Below are 23,390 nucleotides of genomic sequence, written 5' to 3' on the forward strand. Positions count from 1 at the left end.
AGACTTCATTCGGAAAATTTCCGCTGAAAATTCCTTTCAAGGGTTATTCTGGTCTAGACGTGTCAAAAAGTCGATTTTTGCATTTTTGCAAGTTATAGAGGTTTAGAGGAAATTGTGCGCGGATTATCGCGCTAGCCGAGTAGCTTCCGCGCTAGATAAGTTAAGAAATACAACAAACTGCCTCTAGATGAAGAAGTCTTGTTAATAATAGAGCCGATTTATCAACATTTGACCTCACATGACTTATTGACGAGATGTGTGAGAGCTAACACGAAAAATAGTAGAGTCTCAATTCTCTAACATGGAATTTTGTTTCGAAGCACAATTCAACGACAACAATTCAGATTGCAACTGTTCGTGATTTGCGAACTTCGCGACGCGATGCTTAATTCGACCGATGCGCAAAGAATTCACGAACTGCTCTCGCGGCAAACTAATGGCACGAGTGCTGTTTAAATTTGTAGATGAGATTTGTGGTGGGTGAAAAAGAGATATATGTTTTACACGATAGACAAATACTGGCTGATTGGTGGTGACTGTTACTTTTTATTTTTCGTGATGTCTCAAAGTTGGTGATAGAATCTCTGATCGAATCTCTGTGTGTGTTTGTGTTTTTATAAGTTCGGTGTGTACCGTGATTGGTGGTGTGAAATGTGTGAGAAGTGGTGGGAGTATCGGTTGATTGGTGTTTGGGACGTGTGGTAGGGTTTGTCTGGTGGAGTCGAAGTGGGGAAATTGTTGCTAAAATTGTTATATTAGGGGATGGGAAAATCCTGAGGTCGGAAGGTGGTTTATGAGTGTAGTGCATGTGGTGTCCAGATGTAGGGTATTCGACTTTCTAAGGTAATAAAACAATTTGCTGATGGCGAGGAGAGAGACCAATTTACGGAAAATATATTATTTGTGAATATGGTAGGGCTCCATTGTTCGAGTCCTCGGTACGGTCGAACAGCAACATTTCGGATTGTTTGCATATTTCATAGAGGATTAGCTCTCTTTTAGAAATGATGGCCACTGTGGGAATCCTAATTGTCTCTGAAAGCAAAGAATTTTATCGGGAACGAAGCTAAGGTACGTCGAAACAGATCTGAGCAGCGCAAGTCAGATGCCACAAAAAAGGTTCGGAATTGCTTGTAAATACGAACAATCGGCTCAGTTGGAATTTTATGAAGAAGAGGAAGGATCGCTGTATAGTACAGATATTATGGATTGAATATAAGTGCACTTAATTTCTCTTTATTGTATCTAAACTTAAACTGAAACTTTAAACGCGATTTCCTCGAAATCATGTTTTGCGAAATGGTTGCCACGATATCTCAATAACGGTGTGTCCGATGTTAATGAAATTTTCCGTGGATATTCCAAAATGCTGTCATTATCGTCTGAACCAGAATTATAAAGATATTTGCAAAATTGCCTTTGTAATTAATAAATTAATCTCACAATTGAAGAGACTTTTCTATTTAACATGGCGCTATTTTGTTAAAAATTAATTTTAACATATGATTTTGGTTCAGACGATAGCTTCGTTCTTACTGAACAAAATTTTCTTTGAATCATTTGTTTCTGACGTCTATGAAGGACGGAATCATGGCAACCAACTGGACGTGTACGCAATTTTCATGTCTTCGTACAAACGTCTTGCACTTATTATTTCACGCTAAAAATATATACAAATATTGCTAAAAGAACGATTAAGTTATTAGAAATAATTTCGTGTACTGCACTTACTTCATTTGCCCATAAAAAATTTTGAAACATGGCAATGAAACTTACGCGCTAGACCAGAATACTCCCTTCAGTCGATATTCAGAATATTATGTTAATTTAGTGAGAAAAATGAATCACACATATTCAATGGAAAAATTTCGCTAATTTGCTCCCTGTTCTAAGAATCGAGACGAATAAATGAATTTGAAGGAACAAACGAGAAATGTATTTCAAAAGAATTACATTAAAAGTGTCCTTTCGAAAATTTTCGTTGAAAATTCCTTTCGATCAATACTCAGAATACCACGTTGATTTAATGAAAAAGATGAATCACACAAATTCAATGGATGAATGAATTTGAGGGAATAAATGAGAAACATATTTCGAAAGAATTACACAATTGCGCGAAGAATAATACTCCGGCAATGTATATCAAAAAGAATACATTTTTGTTTAGTGCCACGTCAAAAATATTTGGGGCGTTAATCAAGAGGAAAATTCCATCGGAGAGGATGCTAATTAAGAGCTCATTCCAGCAAAATTCCATGAATATAATATACGATGAAAAATCGATGTAACAAGTGCAGGTGAAATAATATCGCCGTTGAACGTTCCTTGCCGATATTCCCGCCGCGTTTTCGCCGCACGCGCAACGGAAATATAACGGGGCGAAGATGTAAGTAACGTGGTCTCGATTGTGTTTCAAGGGTTCATTAACCGTGTCAACAGTCTTTGAAAATGTTCTACTTGACTATCAAGTGGCCAGACTAAGAGAGGTAGCATAAATATAACTGTTCGAGGGGAAGAAAACGCTCGATCGGGGTATAACGTCGAATGAATTATTGCAAAACCACTTGAGGGGATTACAGGAATTGAGAAAATAGTCCATTTCTACGAAGGAGTAAAACGTCGTGGGATTAAATTGGGAATTGCATTGAATTAACGATCCTCTGAAATAGAGCTGAATATAAGTCGTCGTGCTCCAGTGTTTCGGGATTCTGACATCTGCCGTCTCCTCTTTGAAGAAGGCCCCGGACTTAATTACACTTTTACTACGTTGTTCTTCGTTTCCGTGGAGGAATATCCTCAGCTATAACTGCACTGCCCTTCGAACCGTAAAGTAATCTCGATTATTGCTACCGGTTAGTTGAATAAAAGCTGTGTCATCCAGATTACTGCTATCGGTTAATTCTTCTACACTTCAGAGGAACTTTAATAGTTAAAGGAATGTAGCAGAAATGCTCTAATATTAGTGGAAGAGTGAGAGAGAAAAGGGAGGAGAGAGGGAGAGGAAGGTGGAGGATACTTGTCTCAACCGAAAAGTTCCATTTTGCATTCGATAAATTGGTACATGAGAATTGGATGATAATAAGCAAGAAAAAAACCTACTCCCTAACTCCATTTCCCGCTCTCGTCGATACAGACCTTGCAACACCCTAAGATGAAGTAGCTAATAAGTTGACAATATGTAAGTAATGCATAAAGAAGCGGCATTTTTACAAGGCCAGAACACATTTTATTTCGGACGCAAAAGCTGAGAAAAACTCCCAAAAACATCATAATATATGAGAAACCAGTAAATTAGATTGCGAGAGCGTAAATAGCCATTAAGAATGTAGACATGAAATAGTAGAATATTTTATTCCATTATAGACTTGTATAATGCTTGACAAACAATAAAACATTTAATAAGAATGATCCCAGATTGATCTGTGAAGTGCAGCACCCTTTTCCGCAAACTCTCACTCAGATGGGTGACCACTGACGAGAAAATTCATTTTACACTTTTCCGCCTTCTCCTGGACTGTTCCTTTGCCATCGTGCTGGATTCAGGAATTAAAGCACACCCAATTTCTTGGACTCTTGGTCACCTTGTCAAGACGATGGAGAGGGAGAAGTCTCTCACAGAGAGGTGTTCATAGGAAGAGGACTTCTCCTTGCTTTCACTGTGAACTCTGGATGGTACCCATCCAACTTATTGGACTCTGGTCACCATTCATACACAATGGAAAGAAGTCTCTCAGAGAGAAGTGTCCATAGGAAGACGGGTTCTCCTTGCTTTCGTAGCGGAGTCTGGATACTTATTGGACTGTGACCACCACAAATCTAAGACATTGCCCAATTGTAGGGGAAAGAGAGGATCCACTTAGTAGGGATATTTGAAGTAAAATCCTGGAAGTCAGATAAACATACTTGCCCTTCTCTTAGCGAGGCTCATGCTATAATTTTGATAGGTTAATCCTTAAAGTTGGAAAAGGGTCTAGCCAAATAAGCATGGTAAAAGTGCCCCTAAACCAAATGAAACGTCTGATACGTCAATTGAAAGAGCTTCCTAGGAAAAGTTTTAGCTCTCTACCCCTATTATTAGGGTAGTTATCGACCTAAACATGATTCTCAGTTTATGGTTGATTTCTTTTGTTCTATCGTACAAAAAATTATGCAAAAAATCTGAGATACTATAGCCTGAGTGCTGCATATCCGAGAATTTTTTCAGATTTTTTGAATGAAAAACCTACGTTTAAAAAATTAGGAAACATTTTGGTATTAAATTTTTGTATTAAAGTTATCGAAGCACGTTTATATTTTTACAGTGCAAACAGCCTGCCCTGTTTATTAACTCGTAATTTTTCAGATTTTTTGGAGCGGTGCGTCGTAGTTTAAAAAAAAAAAAAACTAAAAGCCACTAGTTTTGACGAGTTGAAAAGGGTCAAACGCGTACTGAACTCAATAGAGATAGAAACGAGAGAGATACAGAGAAGAGAGGACAGATCCCTGAGGGTCGCAACATTAATGTACAATTTGGTTGCGTAGCGAACACTGTCGATGTTACACGCACCCGAAATAATTTAGCATTTCTTAATTCAACCCGAACCCGCAGTAAGGATCATTCACCGAGGATAGTCACTTTATTTACAGCATATTAGCAACGCAGGACGCAATCCGAGCTTGCTCTTGCAACTGGAACTCTCGACTAGGCAAACAGAGACAAAGAGAGGGAGAGCAGTTTACACGTGCACTGTTGAACATACTGATGTTATTAATTACATGCACCACATATACACCCAGATATATACTGCTCACATGGTATCGATAATGTGTATCGTGCTACTTTCTTTTGATCAGGCTTAATCTATGGATCGTCATTGCAACGAACAACTAGCGCTATTTCGCAGTATTTACGAATTTTCCGGTTTCTCGCAGACTTCAAAGTGTATTACAAAGAAAAGACACAGTGCTTGCAAGTTTTACAACGTTTGATCTTGGAAAAATTCTGAACGAACCGTCGCTGATGTTCCACGGGACAATACTGATAAATCTGCGAAGTTCCCGTCGAATCGGCCAAAATTCATTTCTACAATTTCACACAAAAGCTTTTGATAATTTTATCAGCATACCCAGAAAGTAGGTTACTCGAGTCGGTTCAGTTAATCACAGGGTTAATCCAGTCCGAACTGGCGAAAAGGTCCTGCAGCTAATTCTACAGGACGAAAATTAATTCTACATAATCGTCCGCGAAGGGATTACCTAATAGCTACTATCGATGCATCAGCGTGCGATGAAAGCGACGGTTTCCAATCGAGCGGAACCAGCTCGACGAAAAAGAGAGGAATTTCGGTTCTACAGAATCGAATTCTACGGTACATAGGAGTCGCGTAGAGGAGCGTCGGTCGTTCGGAATGCAAGTAATTCGATTGGAAGAGGAAGAGAGAAATGACGACACGGAAAGTTACATTAACAAAATGTGGAGAAAGGTGTGAGGTGGAAGTTCGCAGACGGTTCTCGCGATTTTCGCACGATTTCCGCTATTAACCTGGGCCCGGCACGCAGCCAACTTCCTCCCGTAACCGGATGAAGAACTTTCCAGGGGATTTGCATGACTATCGGCGCGGTTTGACGCCGGCAGACACCAATAAAGGCAATGATAATTTGCGAGGCATGGGTTTCGAATCGATTCAGGGGACCACCTACGTAGTCTGAGGAATTAGCAGACAACGTGGAGCGTGAAAGGTGCAGTGCTTGTGTGACGGGTTAACTGCTCTTTTTCAAGGCTCCACGTAGCATTGAATTAATAGATTGGCTGAATTGCCGGTGCTCTTTGCCAACAATTCATTCGTTGGCCATTGTGTTTCACGATCTTTGAAATTCGCAACGCTATCGAATTTCTCTACACAAAGCTGCACAAAGTTGGACCACTGTGCATGGCGCGACCGAAAGTATTGTACAAGCGGACAGGAGATGATTCTTTATGTAAAAATAAACAATTAAAACAAAACATTTTTTTTATCAAGGTTCAGTTTTTGAGAAAATCTGGTTTGAAAATTCGTTGGGTACGTTCGCATTCGCAAAGCTAACAGTAAAATACGGTTCGTTAAAGGTCAGAGTGTAACCTAATTCTTTCATCTGAAATATTTCCGTTGTAATTCAAATTTCGTAAAAATTTTTCCTACAAAAGTTATACAGTTTTGTGATAGTCTATGTATAGTAACAATAGTTCTATTCTATAAATGGCTGATTTGAGAATTTCGTTCTCAAATGTACCTCTAGATAGCACATATTAACTTATTTTAAGTACGTCAATTTGAAACTAAAAGCTAGCCCAAATTAATGAATTTTTTTATTGTTAAATGGCAGACTGTGTACGAAAGTTAACCATAGATCAGGATTAATTTCCACCGATCACTTTTTAGTGGGAGAAAAATTTATTTTGTCCAAACAGAGATTGCTGTTAAATTTTTCTTTTTAGAAAGGCATAAATAACCTTGTATGTCATAAATATGATATTTTTGCTAAAGTTTTATCAACACTTCGGTAATTTCATCTGCAGCAAGCTAATACAACAATTTTCGGCAGCACCCTATATCGTGTGGTATGATGAGCTACGACGACACGTATACAGAGTATTCTGTTTAAACGAGAGCTTTTGCACTTGTACCAGCACCAGAAGGGAGGATTTTAATTGGAACGTAGAGTATCGAAAGCGTTACAAATGACGAACATTTTTGGTTCGTTCTCGTTGTTGAACGTCTGGGAATACGCGTTGTTACGTGCTTGCTATGTACACAGCCGACCAGGACGTTCGTGCACTGTGTCCGCAAAATATCGATTGACCACGAACGTTAACGAGCGAATATCAATATCAATATCTTCTATTACAACACGCGGCATGCCTGAACCGTGGGCTGCCGGCTCGCGTCATAATTGACGTTTGTTCACACTGTTTTGCCGCGGCCGCCTACATACCTGTCCTCCTAATGATTGACGCAACGATACAACGTTATTCCTGCCCCCTTTGTGTTTTCGTGAAAATTACACTGTACACGGTGAAAGACAGACGATGAAATTTCTCGTTACTCTGTACGACTCTTTCGTAAAATCGTGACAGAAAACCGGTTTCGTTATTTGCTTCTATTAGAAAATTATCAATTAACCATGAATAGGATGGAATTCCTCGCGTCGATTCTCGTCGAAGAAGTTTTTCAGTGGCTAAAAAAGCCAAGAAGATAGTCAGTCTAAAAAAGAAGAGAAATGAAAGAGGAGATAGCTGGGGCCAAGCGAAGTGAGAGACAGAGGAAGAGAGAGAGAGAGCGAGAGGGAGTTAGATTAAACGACAAACCGAGAGGAGTTGAACAGGCGGTTACAAAGGGAACAAAGAAGGGGACAGATGGTGGAAGAAGAAGAAGAAGCTGTGCAAAAAACAGGAGGAAAGAAGGCTTGTGTCACGGGAAGAAACTGAAAGGCACCGGAGGAAAAACTTGCTGAAGAAACCGAACAGCGAAAGAAACTTCTTCTCTGAGGAGAAGAAGCGTCTAGCCTTAAATCTGATAGAAGGGCCGCATAATTAAACTGTGGAATATAGAGTGAAAGATTAAAGAGCGTAGATCCTTAACTCGAAGGACAGAGCTCGAGAGAACAATTTAACCTTACAAGATGTATACATCTCTACCCTAGTGATGGATATTTCTGTGAAAAAGATCTTTAATAAATGACACTTTGTTCAGCAGAAAAAGCTTCCTCAAAGACAACCTGCCCGCGGTATCGGCGTACAAAGGGTAGCCAGAAGAGACGTACAAACGAGGAGGCGGGGGGAGAAAAGCTGGGATGGAAGGGGTTAATGCGCGACAATGCGAGCACGTACCTACATAATTTGTCTAACTGCGCTCGCACGGTTTGATGGTCAGCGGGATTGGCGTCGGTGTAATTCGGCAACAGCTTGTAGTGGTTCCGACTCCTATTGCCCGGTCGTGTACTACTGTCTGTTCCTCTCCCCTATCCTCTTCCTACCACCACCACCACCACCATCGATGTGCACTGTGTCTGCTCGTATTACACTGCCGTATAGCTAATAATCGTTAGTGACAGAGACATCGCGGGCCTCGTGTCGTCGAGATTGGCTAATTAACGTTTCCGACGAACCGTGAATTCTACCGGCGAAAATTACAAAGATTAGGACTGGAATGATCGTTCTCCAAGTGTTCGGACTACGACTCGCGACGCTATTCCGAAATTGTAGCCCCGAATAGCAAACTAACTGCGCGAGGACTAATTTTCGTTTTGACGATATATAGCGAGGGGTGAATGATTGGTAGCGTGGTCGAATCACTGTGCTTTTGTACGAACAATCCAGTGTTTGAGTTTGTTTTGCGTGTAATTTGCAAATAGAACGTTCTCCCGTGGCATAGATTCTGCTGTTCTTTGGTTTGAATGAGTTGGTGGAATCGAGAGGAGGAGTGAAAAATTAGGAATGGATGATTGGACGTTGGAGAAATTTGTGGAAGAGGAGAAGTGAAAGTTGGAAATGTTAGCAAACTGAACGGATGTTGGAAAAACCAGGAAAAATGAGAGGAGACAGGTGCGTGAGGATTCACGGTAGGACGGCGATGGATCATTTACGAAGGCGAATTTTTCCTGGAGTTAATCTGTTCTATTGGTTCTACGGTTAGGCTTGTCTGTGCGACCCAACACAAAGATGCTAATGAAAAGATCTGTTGGTCTGTATTGTGAGGTCGATAGCGTTAATTGACTAGCGTGCCAGTGCAGTGGTTGGAATATAGTAGAGTGTATCGATTAAGCGTAATCGAAGACTGTTGCATAATTCGGCTTCTTAGGAAGCTGGAATTGGTTTAACGACGTCTAATTTTCGTGAAGAGAAGTGTGGTTTTGCGAGCTAAATGACATGAACTAATTAGAAGTAGAGAGCTCGTTTTCTTTTCACAGTATTTTAACGGATATATTTGACTTTGTGAGCGCACAGTGGTTAGCAGTAGTAGTAGAATAGGTACACGATTGGTCAGACGGCTCACGCAGACAATTGCAGCACTTCGCGCGGTTCGTTAATTAAAAACGTAATGAGCACTAGGGCCTGCTTAATTAGAGGTATTATTGGTCAGTCTCTCTCAACTGCCAATCATCTTACACATAGTTTGGCTACTCCATGCACACTGGTATCGATTTTATCGCATTGTTTCCTGCTGCTGCTCTTACTTTGTAGTCCAAACGAGAGAAGCTTGATTATAACGTTTCTTCATTGTTTAACGTGAAAAATGTTAAAAAATCGTTCTTCAACGATGGTGTTCACGGTGCGAGGAATAATTTCTGCCAAATTTTCCGTATGAATTTGTCAGAAATACAAAACTAATTAACCGTGTCCGGCCAGAAAATGATTCTTTACGAATCCGAAACGTGATATTGGAACGTTGTTAACGAACAGCAACGCGTCCTGCTTGTTGACTCTGATTTTTCCACCGCGTATTCCAGTTTACACGGCTGCCTGCAGCGTGAAACGAACCGCGAAGCTCGCCACGAGCGTCCAGTTTCAAGCTCCGTCATTAAACGTCAACTGAGCCGAGCGCAGACCGAACCGTCCGTGAAGTCTCCGCTAATTTCCGCCAAGGGATTTAATTTGTCGGCGATTTAGTCACCTCTGAGTGACAAAGTAGCTCCCTTTAATCTCCCTCTCGAGCTGTGGCCATGATTCCTCGGCAATATTTACGTGGGTCACGAGTTTCGCCACTTTTCGCCTCCGATTTCGGCGTCGATGACGGTGGTTTATCGGTTCCTAGTCGATTTCAAAGCGTTTCTTCGTAAACTTTATTTCTTCTGGGTTTTCTTCTTGCTAGGAATTTTATCGGATGCAAGGGTAACCGAGAATACGTTCTTTAGGATATAACTTATTTATTCATTTATTTAAATGCACGGGTAGAATAACCTTTTGGTACACAAACATAAATGAGTATTAACAGTTCACAACGTGGATAAGGGATGCTCTAAAAGTGTGTAAAGAATAGGCAAAAATGTCAAGAGACTGTTAAAAGGTGTTAGACATCGTACGAAGGCGGCTGATACAATTATATTGGCTATATAACGTACACTGAGTTTCAATGAAAAGAAAGGTGCTACGTCTGAAATCTCTAAATCGACGTTTGAATATTTTTCAGGACAATTAATGATATTGTTAATATTGGATTTAGGCAATAATTAAAAGGTGGTATTTCAATTATAAACTATTCTTTATTTTTATACGTGGGGAAGGCACGTCACTTCGCAATGATAAGAGCTCGACAAGACGCTAAAGAAAAAAAAAGCATATCAGCGTCCACCCATACTAAACAGATAGTTACTATGTCATTCTTCTATATATGTTTGTATTAACCTGTCTCAGTATCATTTTTGCTGTTACCACTACACACACGCACTCATTTCTCGTAGTAATCCAACAGTTAAAAATCTTCTAAACAAATAAAACGTCAAAGATCACAAAACATAAAACATCACACCTCTTTTCCAAGGACACGGGGTTAATTTTTAGTAAAACTGCTTCAGAATCACGACACATTGGGGCAACTCATGTGTTGGACTTCTAAACAGAGAAACCTGTGTTGGATACTTTCCAACACGTTAATGCATTTTTTATAATACGGTGTCCGTATTACCGAGCGAAACTCTGAACGAGGACGAACCAAAAGAGCAGCGGAGAACACGTAACTTATCAGCGTTACGAAAAAATGTTCAATGGAAACGTTGAAATAAGTAAACAAAGTGAAATGAAATTTCCATGTATTTCAATTTCTTTCGCGAAGAGAAGCATCCTGACAACGCGTTTCTTGGGGAGGGTTTCTCGTGGAGGGATAGGAAAACGCGTATTTCTCCCGCGACGACGCTCAATGTGCCGTGAAACGACACGGCTGCACCGTAGGACGACTCAGTTTTGCCGATACTGCGAAACTGCGCCTTGCCGCCGATACACCAGCGGTCGCCCATTGTCATGCAGGATGTCATGTTGAAAAATGAGGCTCCCATCGGGCTGGACCGTTACGAGCCACCGGAAAAACCGAAACCACCACTCGTTCGATCCTTCCTTTCTTCTTGGCCGCCTTTCGTTTATCGACGTCGAACGTCTCCATCGCGGAGGCTGATAAAGCTCCTCTGATGTTCGAATTTCCCTGTTCCCGTGGCACCGGAAACATGGAGGAGGATCGGATCGCGCGAAGAACGAAACGTTTCGATGGTTCTGCCGTTTCATTCTAGGTAGATAAGTTAAATATTTCGTCTGGCGAAGGGGAGATACTTTTGAAGGAGTTCTTCTGGATAAATTGCCTGACAAATAAAGTGTTCATGAGGTTTAGAAATGGACTGTACAACTTCTCTAAAATTGCAACTTCCACGCTTGAGAGAAATTAATCTTACCAAACCAATTTTCGATCTCTAAGTGAGAACATGTAGGGGGAGTTCTCCTAGCCCCGGACGTCACCTAGTATCGGACATTATCTATATCTAAGACAATTGAAATGTGCCGAGATCCCCGAATGTTGCGATGATTACACTTGTGATCATTGCAAATTATTTTAAAATTATCGTGCGTTAATTTACTCGTGTTTGCTATGTCCGATATTAGGTGCCATTCCACGTTTCTTTAAAATCAACAGCCTAAATTAGTGTCAACTTAATTTAAATAGTATAATAATGTTGGTGGTTTTGTTACTATATTTTAACTCCCATTATTGTTAACTTGTGATTAATGCAACAGAAATAAAAAAGAATCAATATTTCTTTTATTTATTAAAGGAAAACCTTAAGTGTCCGGTACTAGGGGAACTCCCGCTACTTAGGTAGTTAGGATTATTTCTATACGGGTAGTTACGAGTGTTTCGAATTGGGGTAGACAGATTTGTTGAGAAATTCGAAAAAGTGAGAGGATTGCTAATTCCAGATTTTCTGGAATATTTTGGAAAATAATACTCCCTAAGGGAGAATATGTACTTTACATATCTTATACTTTGCGAGAATATGAAAGATTTTTTGCGAAATTCGAAAAAGTGAGAGATTTTCCAGATTTTCTGGAATATTTTGGAAAATAATACTCCAATTTTTCTGAAATTTTCTGGAGATGTTCATGTGTAGTGTGGTATCAATTCGTCAGGGAAAAAAGTATACACTGTCGCATGGCAAGCTCGAGCCTCGGCGTGCTACCTTCAACTGCCTTTTGTACCGGAGCCCGCGTGCCCCTTTTACGCTTCGCTTTTCGCTCGCGCTGACACTCGCTCACGCCGCGCCGGTACGCGCTACACACGCACTCCACGCGCGTCACCACAATAGTATATCTCTTATTGGAATTATTACGTATATTTTTTAACCGTGTTTTACGTATACTTTTTAACCGTGTTACTTCTGATTTATTTCAGGGTCCATTAAGCCACTGTCCCGAGGCGGTTGAATTTCAGCAACTTGGTACGTGATTCATTTATCTTAGAATATTTATTACCCCCCCAGTAGTTTATAGCGTGTCGTCGAGGATGCAAGTTGACAGAGGGTCGCGCGCAACCGTGCCGATATTAAATGTTTCGAACTAGCGAGAGAAGTTCGGGACAAGGAAAAATACTTTGCGGCAGGAACGAAATTGTCGGGAACACGAATCCACAATTTGCACGGCCGCGAGTTATTCTCTTAGAACTTTCTTTCTCCGCAAGAACTAGCGAAGAATCTTGTTCGGTAAACAAAGAGCAAGTTCTATTAAGCGAACCAACTTGTTCCTCCTGGTTCTCTCTCTCCTCGTTTCACTCTTAAAATCCAGTATAATTAAGAGAAGGAGAAACTCTGTGTGTGTTTGTTTGTTTTATCTTTTGCCAGCATTCGATAAAATCGTATCATGTAATTAACAGAATAGGGAGGGTATCGAAGTTCGTTTTTCGTTTCCTTCGACATTCGTACAACTTCCCATTCAGGAAATTACACGGCGAAGAAGTTTCTTCGAAGCATAACGTTCTCCTACGGTCTGGATCGATCGATCGAACGATAATGTCGGTCGACGAGGCACGATCGCGATTTGTTAACGGGGCAGGTTCGCTCGTTTTCCAGTTTATTCCCCTCATAGCCGGCAGAATCTTTGCTTCAAGCAGAAAACTTCTACCGCAACTTCGCGGATCCCTTCCATAGACTGAAAGCTCCGGGGCTAACGATTGACCTATTGTAAACAGACACGAATGGAAGGACTAACGACTGACACAGGAAACGGAGGATTGGCTTTCTTTAAAATTTCTCAAATGAACGAATGCTCACATTGTGAAACCGTGCAAAATTTACAGGATATTGGTAAAAACTTTCGATGACATTCAGTTATAGGGGTCCACCACCCCGAAGCTTCTATAAATAGGGAAAAGTTGGGGAACTTTTTTCGTAGGGATCTACTAAATGAAAAGTTTCCATTTCTTTTAGAGGGTATGGACGCAGTTTTCAGCTTTCTTTTTCAATTTTTAAAAAGTAAAAGTGTTATAAAATAGAGGAGTTATTGCGAAACATCTCCTGCTAGAACATCGACTTCTGGCTGCGATCGTCAGCAAGGATTGGAGCACCTGAGATAAAAAATTCTTGCTGATTTATCAATAAATATGTATTAGCCATAATGTCGCGTAAGATTTTTCAAAAATTATAATTATTATAGAAATGGTAGCAGTTTGAAGAGGAAAAACCTCTTTTTACCAAACAAAATCAACTTTAAACATTTCTAAAAATCTAAATAATTGACATATCGAAAAGACGGTATGCTGTATTCTAGCTACTGGTCACCATCGTAGGCAAGGATTGAAACGTTTGAAATAGAAAATTCTTGTTTATTTATAAATAGAAATGCATTACGATTTTGTCGATATGTAAATTATTTAATTTTTTTTGTAACGTTAAAGTTGGTTTTATTTGGTAAAAAGAGATTTTTCCTCTTCATAACGTCATCACTTCTATAATAATCGCAAATTTTGAAAAAATCCTACGCTACATTATAGATAATACATTTTTATTTCTAAATAAAAATCAATTTTATATTTCAAACGTTCGAATCCTTGCCTACAATGGAGGCCAGCAGCCTTTGAAATGATCAAATAATTCTTCCATTTTGTAATATTTTTTCTTTCCAAAAATTGGAGAAAAGAACAGAAAATTACGTTTATATCCTATGAAGAGATTGAAATTTCTCACTTAGTAGTTACGTATGAAAGAAATTCCCAAACTTTTACCTACTCTGAGAAACCTCAGAGTAGTGTACCCCTTATATTCATGTAATATTTTTTTCTTATCTATACTTGTGTTACACTGTAACAACGTTTATGATGCGACCCTAGGCGCGAAGAAGACCAAGAACCCGTAACACAATAAGTTTATGAAGCCACCGGCCATCGGTTACTTTCTACGATGTTTTAAACTTAAGCAATATACTTCTTTAATTTCGGCTTAATGCCGTTTCTATTTTTTATTGTAATTTTGCATGTCTTAGTAAGGTCAAGGCGCTTCATAAAGTTATTACCTGTTACGGTCGAGGGACGCGGAAATTCCCGGACGTCACCCGAGGTTCCCATCGGTACCTGGCGATCCACGAGGAATCGTAGGCGGTCACCTTGCTGGTGACTCAAGCAAATGGGGATCCAATAGAAGGATAGCAACCCCTTCCGGGTCTATTTCCAGAAGACCACAAGAACCAATCCGCGTTCCTCACCCCCGCCAAAAAATTGTATATAAGATATAAATTAAGCTAAACGAGACACACAAGTAATATACACCAGTACACTTTCAACAAAAACCACGTTTCTCGGTAAAAATTGTAATACCGTGCTGCAGCCACACTATTGATAATATTAAATTGAGTGAAGGGGTAATTGTAGTTATATCTCGCATCAAACCCCCAACTATTCAAGCTTCCATTAATTTACCGCTTGAAGCGTATTGAGTAGAGTTTAAAATAAAACAGATAAATACTACGTACGCGCTGAACAACTTGTTTGAATTCATTGCTCCATGCATTTTTCGTCACAGTAAATACATGTCATGCTACAAAATGTCATTCGAAGCGAAGAAATTCACAATCTTCTACTTTGTACTCCTTGTCTGACTATATACGTCTATATCTCCTTAACCGGCTTCGCATACTTGAGCCTATAGAACTACAGGCCACAGGATATCTTTTTGTCTAGATCTAGCCACATGGTCTAAGACATGTTCCTTGCAATAGCTACTATTATACCCACCATCCGTAGCATTACATCCATGCATCTGTTACTGATGTGTAACTGTATTGTTTAGTACACGTCGTTGTTGATTTGTGGCCATACACCCATTGACACGCTCCCCATCACATACAATACTCGACTGTTCCCAGAGCTAGTTATGTTCCGCCTGTACCACATACAATCCAAAGAAAGCTATCATTAATGTTCCAGCCATTTACAACAGATCCCACTCGGCATACCAATTCTCTATACAATACTCCTCTGAATCGAAAACATCGTTATCTCCTGATCAATTTTCCGTAAACAACGAAACGAACCAATAGCGAAACACGGTTGATACACATGTGTATATATGCTTATATACATACATATACAGGTATCGTTAAATCATCGCTGGAAATAAATTCATCTTAATTAGCGACACCGCGACGCTGGACAATGCTGGCTGATGCGACATTAAATATTCATCGATATCCAGGGAAATCGCGCGGCCTCCGTGTTTTCCGCGTAATTATATCGCACGTTAACGAATACGTCGGTTGTGTAAACAGCCAACGAAGCGTTAGACCCCGGCTCGTTTATTAACGCGTTTCTCCGTCGCGTCGTTAACGATGCCACACGCTTTACAAATCCATTCTGTACTCTGCCCTCGTTCAACTTACACTCTCGAGAGCTCACTTTAGGAAATTAGCCGGCCATTTGTGCCGGATACACTCCCTGTGCGTGATGTTTGCTCTGATTCGCGTGGAGTGTACGTTAAACAGAATATATACAACCTATATGGGAGTGTTCCAAGTTTCTGTGTCATTTGTCAGCGTATAGTGTGACGATCGGTGACATCGACTGCGAAAATTTCATTCTTGATCTTTCTCTATGGTACGTTCGGTCATATAAGCTTCTTTTACGATTACGATTATGATACAAAGAGACGTAAGAGTGAAGAAAAACGGGGCCGGGTCACGCCTGATGCATCGTGAAATTCGTTTGCCTACATATTAGAGAATCAATTTTTCTTGTAAGATTTTTATTTAAATACATCAAAGTAGTAACCTTAGTAACCTTTTTTTAAAGTGGTGTTAATTAATAGTGGAATGACTTTCAATGACAGCATACTGAAATCGCCAGAACAGCGGCTATCACACAGCGATAAATGTATGTACACTGCCGCTCAAGAGTACTTACTATTTTTATGGAATCCGTGGTATATAATGTGTATTATTATTGTTAAACGATGTTTATTGTTAAATTCCATTACGCATATATAAGCAAAGTATTCTAATAGTATTAAATTGAACAATTTAATTATTCAAATCTCTTAAATAAATGAAAGTTTATCCGGTGCGTTTAAGACTGCATTATATTCCGTTGCGTGCGGACCGTTTCTAAGCTTTCCTTCTTTCATAGAACTACTACTGCATTGCTTTAATGTGGTCCTCTGTTATGTCTAGACTAATATAAATTTTTAGAAAAATGAACCAACGTGGAGGAACCATAGATAAGAGCATAGGAGTCGTTCCGTTGCTGTACATAGCATCCCATTTAAAAAAATAAAGGTGATCTTGAAACCTCTTTCACGACTCCACCCATGTAAAAAGAATATATGTTACATTATGTCCCTTCTATATCGTGCAAATTTTGCATACAACATTTTTCCATATTGTTATAAATAACGGCAGTATTACTGGTGAACAGTTTTTGTCTCACCCTGTATATCCCACTGTGCTTCTACATACGCGAATAATATGGGTCACAGATGACCCAGCTTAGTCGGCCGACGGTTAAAAAGGCTTTAGATACAGGGAAGCTATAAAAATAATGCGTTTGACGTATACAGGATGTTCCTCCAATTGTTGTATAAGTAGCGAATCTTCATAAAAAAATAAGTCGAAAGTGTAGAATAAAGCTTTTGCATATGCGGCTTCGTTTTCGAGAAAAATGACATGGAACATATGTTGGTTGTTGCCACAGTTAGTGCATGCGCAACCCACAGAATTTCGAAGTCGTTTTTCTCGAAAACGAAGCCTCATATGCAAAAACTTCATTCCACACTTTTGACTTAGTTTTTCACGAGGAATTGTCCCATCCCCGGTTTTACCACGATTACAGACACTCCATGTAAAAGCGAGATTCAGGCAAACTTGCAGCCTGAGAAATATATCAAGCACACCATCTTAATGTTAGTTAATTTCCAAGTAGATTCACCTACTTTCTTGCAGAGATAACGTCTAGACAAGGAAAAATTAATCTCATTTTCTTTTTCGTCTCGACAAGGCTATCAGACGGGCGTTGATCAAATATTATTACCACGAAAGGTGTCGCAGCGTTCCGCGTCATCAGCAAAACAGCGGCCACTTCCGTGGCGACGTAAGTGGCTTTTACGAGGCTGGTCGCGGGAATTTTACGATGCTCCACTGGTCGGACCTGTTATGGCCGCCCTATTCGAGTTGACCCCGTGATAAATCGCCGGATCGGACGCGATTTCGCATGACAGAGTCTTGTTGAGACGTCGTTCTTTTATATCCTCACGTCTTCATTTTCGAGATGCACGAGGAAAGGCGATGCCAGAATGAAGCACCGTATCGAGATAGAATCAGGATACAATTATTAGGAAAATAGACGAGTACTGATAGTTTTACTCCTTTTCGAAAAGTTTTTTCAAACCGAGTTAAAAACTAAACGAAGTTCAACATTCTACAGGGTGTCTTTTTTAATTAGACACGATGGAATATCTCAGAAGGAATTGAAGATATTGAAACGATGTTCTTGCAAAAGTTGTTTGGCATGATGCAGGGTATAATGTGGTAGTTTTTTCACAGGTGAAGTAGTGGGGTTTCAAAGTCAAGTTAATTCTACATTTTTTGAATAATATGATACCATTTGTTGAAGTGAATTCGACGATGTGCCACGTCAAGTCATTTTATTTGATCAAAAATCGTAGAATGACGATGAATCAGGGAATCCGGTCAACATGCGTCGCATTTCAGCCAGCTAAACCATACATAACTGTATTACTAATACAAATTCTCTACGATTTTACGACTTTCCATAAAACGAAATGACTTAGTATTGTTCCTCGTTGAATTTGTCTGAATAAACGCTATTGTATTAAGAATAAAAAAATATGGCGTTCAAAGAATAAATTTAACCTTAAAATCTCCCGTATTACTTCGCACGAGAAAAAGAGCTATGTATTTAAATATTATATCTCCCATCATTTCACACAATTTTTTATAAGAACATTTTTTCGATAGGTTCAGTTCCATTCGAAATATTCCACTGTGTCCAGTTAAAAAAAGACACCTTGTACATGTATTCAGTGAACAGGAAAGACTTGGTGATTAAACATATCCTCTCTTCAGCAAATGTAAACTTCTTCATTGAGCAGAAATTCACAGTCTGGATCGTAGATATTTGGATTGAACCGGGCCAGTGCGAGCTGTGTTAATCGTTCACGCGCTCATAGGCATAACGCCGCTCCCGCGGCAGACGATTTGTCACCGTGGCTCGCGACACTTCGCCGAGCAGCCTTCGATGAGAAAGCCTTCGAGTCGAAGCTCGATAACCTCGGTCCACGGGCTGCTGACTGCTCTTCTCTTCGATCGTGAAACACGCTCGAAGATCAACGCGTCGAACAACGTGGCCGATATTATTGGAAACGGGACAAGTCCCCGGCGACTTTATCGCTCTGCTTTTCTTTTTAATTTCGTCTTCCATCGCTCGTGAACTGCCAGCGAGAGATTCTGGCAGTCGGAGAAGTAGGTTAAGCGTGTTGTCGCATCAGATTGCTTCCCGAGATCGTTGTAACGGAGAAGGGAAGAAAGAAGGTGACTTAAAGAAGAGATTCAAGGACAAGAACGTGAATTTTGGCACTGAATTTTCAAGGAAATCGGTGACTAACTAGAAAGTTTCGTTATCACGTTCACTGTCCAGCTCCTTTAGCGTAGTTATGCGTTTTGCGAAGCGATAAAACGCTCAGTCAAAACATCCGCCTTTTCACACTGTTTATGCAACGTGTCGTCGTTCCTTCATCGTAGCTGCTTTGTTCAATTTGTAAGATATGTACATATGTGATAGGATATAAGCATTAGAATATAAGCCTTAGAATACTGCGTAGGATATTGTAAAATTTTCGATATTATAGGTGTGTGTGTGCGTGAGACAAAGGAGAGTGAATGCGGAAAGCGAGCGCGTCGAAGGACGACGTTATGTTTTCGGTGAGCTGAACGATCGGATGCGGCCAGGGGCCATACGTTTAGTTTTTCATTAATAAATATGTTTTCCTTTTCTCTTACAAAGTTTAGGGTAACAGTCAAACACGATACACGACCGAGTAATCCGGTTTAAAACTTTTCGAGGAACATTTTGCTTAGCAAAGCAGCGAAGTCAATTTCCCCCAAATCTCACATCTTAAGGGGGGATCACCAATTAAAAGCATGAAATATAGCAGATGTTTAAGAATTGTTTTTACACAATAATAATTATTCAATGTTTTTGAAACTTAGAGGCTTTCTTATTATACATTTAAGCTTCTATAAAATATTTTTCTGTTTCCAAAAAATTAAAAAATGGCGGAGTTCCGGGACACTTTTCCGGGAAAATCATGGCGTGAGTTGAAAAACGGCGGGAACTGTAGCGACCGCAATGTTCATCTGTAATCCATGAAATGAATTTTTTTTAGTAGGTAAAACTTATAGTTTCTATTTAAACTAAAAAAGATTTTCGATTTTCTGTTGATTCTAATTGGCGATCCCCCCTTAAGTCCCAAGTTTCAATTATCTCCCTCAAATCCCACATCTTAAGCCTCAAGTATCAATTTCTTTCCTCAAATCCTACATCTTGAGTCTCAAATTTCAATTTTTTCTCAAATCCCACATCAAAAGTCTCAACTATCAATTTTTTCCCTCAAATCCCACATCTTAAGTCTCAAGTTTCAACTTTGTCTCAAATCCCTCAAGTCTCAAATATCAATTATTTTCCTCAAATCCCACATCTTAAGCCTTAAGTATCAATTTTTCCCCTAAAATCTCACATCTTAAGTCTCAAGTTCCAATTTTTCCCTCAAGTCCCACATCTTAAGTCTCAAGTATCAATTTCTCCCCTAAAATCCTACATCTTAAGTTTCAAGTTCCAATTTTTTTCCACGGGACAGTGAACCTGTTAGAATTTCCCTCTTCCTAAGAATACATTATTAAACAAATTACGGATGCATCGGAATGATAAGTCAATTGAGTATCCCTCGCGCCACCGATTCCCTTCCGACTCACTTCACCCCCCTCGAATCTCCAAAGATAATGAAGCAGAAATTATTTAAACAAATGCCGATTATCATGAAGAAACTTTCGACACCCAGCTATCGCTTCTACACCGGAGGACCGGTAAACTTTGAACTTTCCACCGCGAACAGAGGGGCGGAGAGTTCATCGAGTATGAGTCTGAGATGAGTGGGAGGAGGTTAAACCGCAACTTTCATGGCGTCCATTACAACCCGTGGGAAGTTCGCGCCGGAAACCGGTTCCTGGCTGTTTCTTCATTAGATTCTTCCGTGTTGCACAGGTTACACTGTCTTCGTAAACAATTCTACGCTGTTTCTACCGTTTTCGAACCCGGTTCTACCGGTCTGATAAATGGAACGCTGTTCGAATCCTGTGGCGGAGCAACGATAAGTCACACTTCCGACTCGTTCGTCGACGTGTCTGCTCGTCGGGAAACGACTGACGACGCGGGATGTTGCGACGTTAACATTGTGCAATTGCAAGGCGAAAACGGGGGTGTGGGGGATCGATACTCGAGCAGCAGTCGGTTGAACGAGTTGTTAAACAGTTGCCAGTCGACTGGCAGTCGGCCAGCAGTGCAATCAAGTGGCAATCACCTGGTAATCAGTTGATAATTACTTTTCCACGAATTTATGATCGGCCTATCTGTTGCTGAATTTGTTCGTATAGAACAGGTGAAGAGATATTTGGTGACTAGTTGATTTCAACCGGTGAAACTTCAAGCTAGAGGGTAGACGGAACTGGAGGTAAGTTAACGAGAGACTTGCAAGGTGTTTTAATTCCATTTGCCGGGAAAGAAGCTCGAGTTGTCGCGTTGTGAGACCAGTTAGATTCCAGGATAGACTTAACACGTTAAATGGCTTGGAATTGTGTAGATTTTGGTGTAGAAGGGTGACGTTTCCATTTTCCCCGTGTTATATCGCTTGTCTCACGTTTATTTCCTCATTTTCACTGTTCTCCGTCAGAGCAACCCTTCTACAGTCCTTGCCAATTTTACTTCTCGTGGTCTTGTCTGCATTTATCATGCATTTCGACAGTGAACTTCTTCAGAGTAGAATATTAAAGAGATTCTTGTATAATACGTTGGCAATAATCGAATTTTCTTAGCTAGAATCCATAGAATTCCCTACTAGTCACTCAGAATTCTCAGGAAAAGAATTTGACGAATTAACCCTAGTGCGGCTTTCGGACATTTTTTAACCCATAGTGTTCCCATTTTTTTTTTTTAATAACTTTTGCTGTTATCGAGAAATTGTAACTTACTTATTATTGATATTCCCTCAATGAGCGTGTTGGTAATGAAAATTGTAACACATAAGGTCTTTGGGTCAAAAAAGACCCAGAGACCTTAAGTGTCTAGTCAAATGGAAGAATGCATTAAGATTAATGGAGAATGAAGGAATCGACGGATGGATAAAAGTCCTTTGATTGGACTCTGCAAACTTCGCGACGTTTCCTTCTGGAACGCTTTCCATGGAACTCGACGGAATTGTAAGAATTCCTAGGCAATTCCATAGAGTTTCTAGGAAGCTTTTAGGGAATTCCCAGTGACTTCTAAGGAATTTTATCGAATTCCTGTAATCCAATTTTATCTGCTTCGAATTATAGTCTCTAACTTCGATATAAATTAATACTTAACGCCTATAGCACGTTAAAAAGAGAAATATTTCAATAGAGAATTCCAATGACTCCCATATTTAACAAATTCGTGCAAATGTAAGACATGTAAAATAAGAACAAAATCATTTTATTGTAAATACTATATACATGATGAATCTACCGACAAGATTTCGTGACACAACCATTCTTCATGAAATTTTCACGGTCACTTAGGGAATCGAGAGACACGTTCAGCCACCTTTCCTTCGAAATTCTTAAATTAACGAAACTTTGCCTGAGAGGAAAAATCAGGAAACTTTGGGAAGAAAGCAGGGACTATCAGGAACCGGACGATGAGCAACGATTCCTTCGACTTAACGAAAGGCTTCGCTCAGTAGTGGCGTTAATCGAGGAAAAGCCGCGGGATCGAAGAGGCGATACAAAAAAGGCGAGCAGGAATTGCTTTAATTGCCGGGCCGGCGACTAATTGCGCTGGCGTATCGGACCTTCTTCCGGTACGGGGGTATTACAGTTTCCTTCGCCGTTGTGGGATAAAAAATAAAGGAAAGAGAAAAAAAGGAGAAGAAAAAGAAGAAAAGGCCGAATCAACGAAGGGGAATTAAATAATTAACCGTGGCCTCCCAAGGTGGCCTGGGAAATTAATTGAAACTCTTATGAAACGAGCACTGGCGATAATTAAAAGGGGAACCCGTTCGAATCGAAAGCCGCTGTGTCCCTTTTTCTCTGTCTCCTTTACACACTTCCTTTCTTTCGTGGAAATCACGCGGAAAATCGAGAGCCCTTCCTGCAAAAGAGAAGGACTTGGAATGAATTAATCTGCCGTCATTAGAAACGGAAACACTTGAGGAAAATCGGATCTGTCTGTGGTTTATTAACCTTCCGCAAATAGATGTCTGCGTATCCTATGGGAGGACACTTTACATTCAACATCTTCTTTCAATTCGTTCAGAAACCATACTGATTGAATGCTTTGTCAATTCATTACTGGCTTGTTAAATTTCTGCTGCCATCTTCTCTGTTAATTCCTGAAGCTTCTGGGATTAGAATAGATGATAAAGCATTGCTTCGTTAACACAAGAAGTTATTTATTTAATACTGTTTACTCAGTCTCGTAGAGACTGATGTTTTGTAGGAAAAAGGCATTAATGTCTAAAGTGACACAGTCCGAAAATTGTAAAGTTCACAATTGTAAGTCTGACAGATTTCTTTTGAGTCCGTAAGTTAATTCCGTTCTATCAAAAGTGTAAATGTGTTATTTTCGAAATCCGAATAATTTCGGTTTAAAGTCCCAACGCTA

This window comes from Habropoda laboriosa, unplaced genomic scaffold, assembly GCF_001263275.1.
Source record: "Habropoda laboriosa isolate 0110345459 unplaced genomic scaffold, ASM126327v1 scaffold52, whole genome shotgun sequence".
NCBI lineage: Eukaryota > Metazoa > Arthropoda > Insecta > Hymenoptera > Apidae > Habropoda > Habropoda laboriosa.